This window comes from Phocoena sinus, chromosome X (genome assembly GCF_008692025.1).
Source record: "Phocoena sinus isolate mPhoSin1 chromosome X, mPhoSin1.pri, whole genome shotgun sequence".
NCBI classification, from domain to species: Eukaryota; Metazoa; Chordata; class Mammalia; order Artiodactyla; family Phocoenidae; genus Phocoena; species Phocoena sinus.
Genome location: NC_045784.1, coordinates 131,123,855 through 131,129,865, shown reverse-complemented (window position 1 = coordinate 131,129,865; position 6,011 = coordinate 131,123,855).

The window sequence follows — 6,011 nt, the reverse complement described above, 5'->3', positions numbered from 1 at the left end:
GCTCGCTCACAACGGCAGGCCCGCCCTCCGCTTGTGAGTCTGCACATTCATTGGCTCACAGGAAGTAGCCGCCCCTTACCCGTCGGACGAGTCGCCCAACCTGTGGGTTCTAATTGGTTGCGCGCGGGTGAGTGATAAGCGTGGAAGGACTACTGAGGCGAAGCTGGCTCTGCAGGGAGGACCAATACCTAGTCCTGGGAAAAGGGATTCCGGGGGGTTTGTGGGTGGGCTGGCTGGAAGACCCTGACAATCGGGGACCAAGCCGGAACGGACCCCACTACCACCCCAGAACACGCGGCACTCTCCAGAATAGGCTTCGAAGCGACCCGATCCCTTCTCGGATTCAAGCAAATCCGGGATCTAGACACCACCACAGGGCCTGGGTCTCGGTGTCTTTCTGGGCCCACCATATTCACGAGCTTCCTGGCCCTTGAAGGGGACTTGTTTTGTGCCTACTTCCGGGTGGACCCAGTGGCTTCATCCTAATAAACACTCCGCCCATTTTGTCACAATTTACCGAAAGCCACCTTTGACCAGGCTCTCACCACCCCAGCTCAAACGTTTTCAAAACTTCACAGTGTACATAGAAAATCCTAAGAACTCTTCCGATGCTTCTAGGCCCAACGCATTCCCCAAGATCATCCACCACTACAACCCTTTGAAAGCAAGTAATTATTCTTCGATCTGTTTTCTGACACGTAACCACCGTGTTTGTTCCTGCGTTTGCCTGCACTGTAGTGCTTCACAGTACACCGGTGCTTCATCCACTCACACAAAGCCTACCAACAGACAGGTCCTGTCTGTACAAAGGATAAATGTCAGTTTCCTTACTTAGTGCGGACACATATATAATAATAGTGATTAACATTTAATAAAAACGAACTATGTGCAACTCACTGAGTCATGTTCTTTAAACCCCACAGCTCAGTGTCCCTAATATCACCCCTAGTTTGCAGACAAGTAAAGGGACTTAAAATGAATGATTGGTAAGATAATAGAATCAATATTATAACCGTGACATACGGGGTAGGAAAGAAGCACAGGTGAAGACACTACGTAAGTCATATTTTAAAATGAGAATTACAACGCGTATCAACAAGGCTGTTGTAAAGATTAAATGAGATTATGTATGTAGAATACCTAATAAGTACTTGCCACACAGTAGGGCTAAAGCAATGAGGAAACTAGGCGAGGCTGAAGAAGTGCGAAGAGGGAGCGGATGAAACTGCAAAAGTGGGGGGAGAGGGGTGTGGCAAAAGGGCTGGGGAGCCGGAAGGTCTGGAAAACTTGGGAGATGACAGGGCCTGAGGAATGAGGAGGGAGGTGGGGCCAGAGGTTGGGTAATGAGGAGGGGCTGAAGGAATGAGGGAGGTGGGTGGGACAGAGGACTGAGCTAGAGGACGGGTGCCAGGAGAGGAGAGTACTACAGAAAAGGCTGGAGCTGGAAGAGTAAAACAGTTGGGCGGACCTGTAGAACTGGAGAGATGTGAGGACCCTGGGGACTAGAGAGAAGGTAGGGGGTTGGAGGACTGGGGAGAGGGGCGGGGCAGAGGAATGTGGGCAGGGCTTTGAATTGGACTGAGTGGTGAAGGACTGGCTCCGACAGAGGGTTTAGAGGACTGGAAAGAGGGCTGGACTAGAGGAAGGGGAGGGGTGGGAGCTGTAGAACTGTAGAAGGGGGCAGGGCTAGAGGACTGGGGAGAGGGGAGGGGTTGGAGCGGTGCGGAGATGGCTGGTGCCTGAGGAATGGAGAAATTGGGCAGGGCAGTAGGACCAGAGGGTGCCAGGGCTGAGGCCTTGGAATACGGGCGGTGGATGACAGTGGGAGCCTCTGTATAGTAGTAACAAAAACTTAGAACATGAAATTAAACAATACCATTACGTTAGAATTAAAAAACATGAAATAGTTGGTAGTTATATAATGAAAAGTGCTAGATACTGTTAAAAATCCCAAGTCGATAGAAATTAAAGAATGCCTGAAGAAATTGAGTGTTATACTGTGTTCATGATTTGGAATTACTGATTTTGTTAGGATGTCTTATGTCTATTTTCTCCAAATTTAACTATAGATTCAATGTAGTCCTAATCAGCATAGAAATTGATCAGTTGACTGTCATATTTTATGTAATTCAAAGAAAATGTGAATACCTGAAACAATCTTGAAAAATATGAATAAACATGGAAGACTAATACTACCTGATTTTGAGACCTACAGAAAACTATGATAATCAAGACTGTGTGTTATTGGACTAAGGATAGACCTTTGGATCAACAGAACAAAAAAGAAAAAATAGACCCATAAATACGCTGTCAGTTGGTTTTTGAGAACAGTACCAAGACAGTCCAAGGGAAAAGGAATTTGTCTATCCCAAATGTTGCAAGAACAACTGGATAACTATATAGAAAAAGTAAACCTCTACCCCTACCTGTCACCAAACACAAAAATGTATGGGGGCACGGGTTCAATCCCTGGTGGGACAACTAAGATCCCACATGCCACGTGGCGTGGCCAAAATATATATATATATCAAAACCAAAGAAAAACATCAAAATGGGCAAAATAGTTGGACGCTTCACACACTAAAAGAGATGTTGGAATGGCCAATAAGTGTATGAAAAGTTGCTTAGTCATCAGGGAGAGGTAAATTAAACCACTATGTCATATTACTTACAAACCCACTAGAATGGCCAAAATTTAAAATACGGATTTTGGGCAAGAATTTGGAGCAGCAGAATTCTCATACACTGCTCGTGGAATAAAGTGGTACAGTAATTTTTGGACAACTTTTGGAAGTCTTAATTTTAGATAAACACCTGCTCTGTGACCCAGCCATTCTACTCCTAGGTATCTACCCAAGAGACAGATCCATATTTATCCACAAAAAGATTCAAACAAGAATGTTTATTTGCTGTACAGTAGAAACTAACACAATATTATAAAGCAATTATACTCCAATGAAAATTTAAAAAAATGAAATCAAAGTTAGATTGTAAATCAACTACATTCCAACAAAAATTTTTTAAAAAATAAAAATTGAATTAAAAAAATAAAATAAAATCAAAGTTAGGAGTAATGTAAATAAAATGAATTTTAAAAGTTAAAAAAGAATGTTTATAGAGTTTGTATGTGTATATAAATTTAAATTTTAGTTTAAAAATAATGAGCATGAAGAAATATATCTTCAGATAAAAACTGAGTTTATCGCCAGCATAACTACATTAAATAAACTTCTAAAAGATGTACCTGAAGAAGAGGGGAATGATTCCAATGCAAGAAGAAATGGTGAACAAAGAATTCGTGAACACATTGCTAAGTGTAAGCAAAATCGTTTCTCTCTAACACTTTTAATTTGGGGGGCTAACAAAATGGGACAGGACTAAAATATTGGGTCACTATAGTCCATAAGTTGGGAGGGAATGCCCTTGTAGTTTAAAAGTGTTCTGAGGTCCTTGTGTTATCTGAGAGAGGAGATTAAGATGATATATTTTTTAACATCTTTATTGGAGTATAATTGCTTTACAATGGTGTGTTAGTTTCTGCTTTATAACGAAGTGAATCAGCTATACATATACATATATCCCCATATCCCCTCCCTCTTGTGTCTCCCTCCCACCCTCCCTATCCCACCCCTCTAGGTGGTCACAAAGCACCGAGCTGATCTCCCTGTGCTATGCGGCTGCTTCCCACTAGCTATCTATTTTACGTTTGGTAGTGTATATATGTCCATGCCACTCTCTCACTTCGTCCCAGCTTACCCTTCCCCCTCCCTGTGTCCTCAAGTCCATTCTCTACGTCTGTGTCTTTATTCCCGTCCTGCCCCTAGGTTCTTCAGAACCAATTTTTTTTTTTAGATTCTATATATATGTGTTAGCAAACGGTATTTGTTTTTCTCTTTCTGACTGACTTCACTCTGTATGACAGACTCTAGGTCCATCCACCTCTCTACAAATAACTCAATTTCATTTCTTTTTACGGCTCAGTAATATTCCATTGTGTATATGTGCCACATCTTCTTTATCCCTTCATCTGTCTATGGACACTCAGGTTGCTTCCATGTCCTGGCTATTGTAAATAGTGCTGCAATGAACAATGTGGTACATGTCTCTTTTTGAATTATGGTTTTCTCAGGGTATATGCCCACTAGTGGGATTGCTGGGTCATATGGTAGCTCTATTTTTAGTTTTTTAAGGAACCTCCATACTGTTCTCCATAGTGGCTGTATCAATTTACATTCCCACCAAGAGTGCAGGAGGGTTCCCTTTTCTCCACACCCTCTCCAGCATTTATTGTTTGTAGACTTTTTGATGATGGTCATTCTGACCGGTGTGAGGTGATACTTCATTGTAGTTTTGATTTGCATTTCTCTAATGATTAGTGATGTTGATCAGGAGATTAAGATATTAAGTTTAGTTTTTGATAATTTTGCAGGATAAAGTTTCAAGGCTAACTATTAAAACAAGAGAAAGAGTGCGTCACCTCAAAAACACTAAATGAAGAATCTCAAGAGTACTGAATGTCAAAATGGATGTTTATTTTACTTGGAAGAAGTGGATGATTCAATCAGCATGTAGAGAGATCGTCATTTGTTTTCACCTCTGATTTGGAATCTTTCCGCTTTAGTACTTCATGGATTCTGTCTGTGTGAAAGAAAGACACATGTGTATATCTTTCATTATTTCCACGTATTTTTCCTTGTGGTTATGAAATAAATTACAAATAGTTTTACACAAAACTTTGGTCAGTCTTCTCATTATCTAATACTCGAAGCTTTGTCAGGCCTCCTAAAACAAACATTCAGGAACCAGGGGGCCCCAAGTGCATGGACTGAAGGCAGAAACCTTGTAAAGACTCTTCTAGAAAACAACACTCTGAGGCAATGAACACCTGGATCATGACACTTCCCCATATGCTTCAGCTACACCTCATCCATGTTACCACTGCTTGCTTCCACTTCTGTGCTCAAGCTGTTTCCTCTGCCTCTAATGTCAAACTTCTATCATCTATACACCCACTAGTTGAAATTCTCCTTATCATTTGATACACAATGCCCTGAAACCTTTTATCCCTGAATTAATTGTTCCCTCCTTTGACCTCCCATAGTGCTTTGGCTTTCCTATCTGTTTATATGCTTGTCTGCAATATCGTTTCCCCTCTCCGTTGACTGGCTATCCATTTTTAAATATTAGCATTCAACTTAGGTATCACTTCCTTAGGAAAGCTGTGCCTGCAACCTCCAGACTGAGCTACCCACCTCTCCAGCACTGATCTCAGTTGCGTTTGCTGAATGAATGGATAAAAGGCTTGCTGACTAGGTATCAGAACCCAGCTGATGTTTAACAACACAAGTTTGTAGAGGATTGGCTTTCCACAGTTCTGTGTCTCTTTACAATGCTGAAAATGTTAGAATTCTTTTTTCTTCTATGAGACACCGACAATGCACAAAAGATTATAAAACTCTGTTCTAACATGTGACTGCACATGCCTACCAAGTACCTAAGTAACAACAGGTCAAACATACGTTATTTCTTGTGGATGGAGCAGCAGGCTTGCTGGTCCTTAAGCCTGGTTGGGTATAAATCATGGGTTGAGGTGCCATTAGGGAAGGAGCTCCAATTGGAGTTGGAACCTATGAATTCAAATGCAAAAGAAAACCAAATAAAAACTTAATTAGTATTTTATTGCTCCCCTAAAACAATAGTACCAAGAGGACAAGTAACCACTCTAGAGCAAATATTACATTTAAAGAATGTCAACTGAAAAGATGCCAGCTGAGTAGTGGCAGACCCTGGAGATAAACGTGAATGACAAACTAGAATTTGAAGTATCAATATTTCACTCAGATGCTGCTGGAATATTCTGCATTCAGAGAAAATGAAATATCACTAGTTTACAAACCAACTGCTTTGCAGTTTATGAAGAAGTAACAGCAACTGGCACTGAAGAAGCTGTTGAAAAACCTCCAAAGAAGAGAACAAAAAAGATGACCCAGAGCCATATGAAGTGGAAGGGA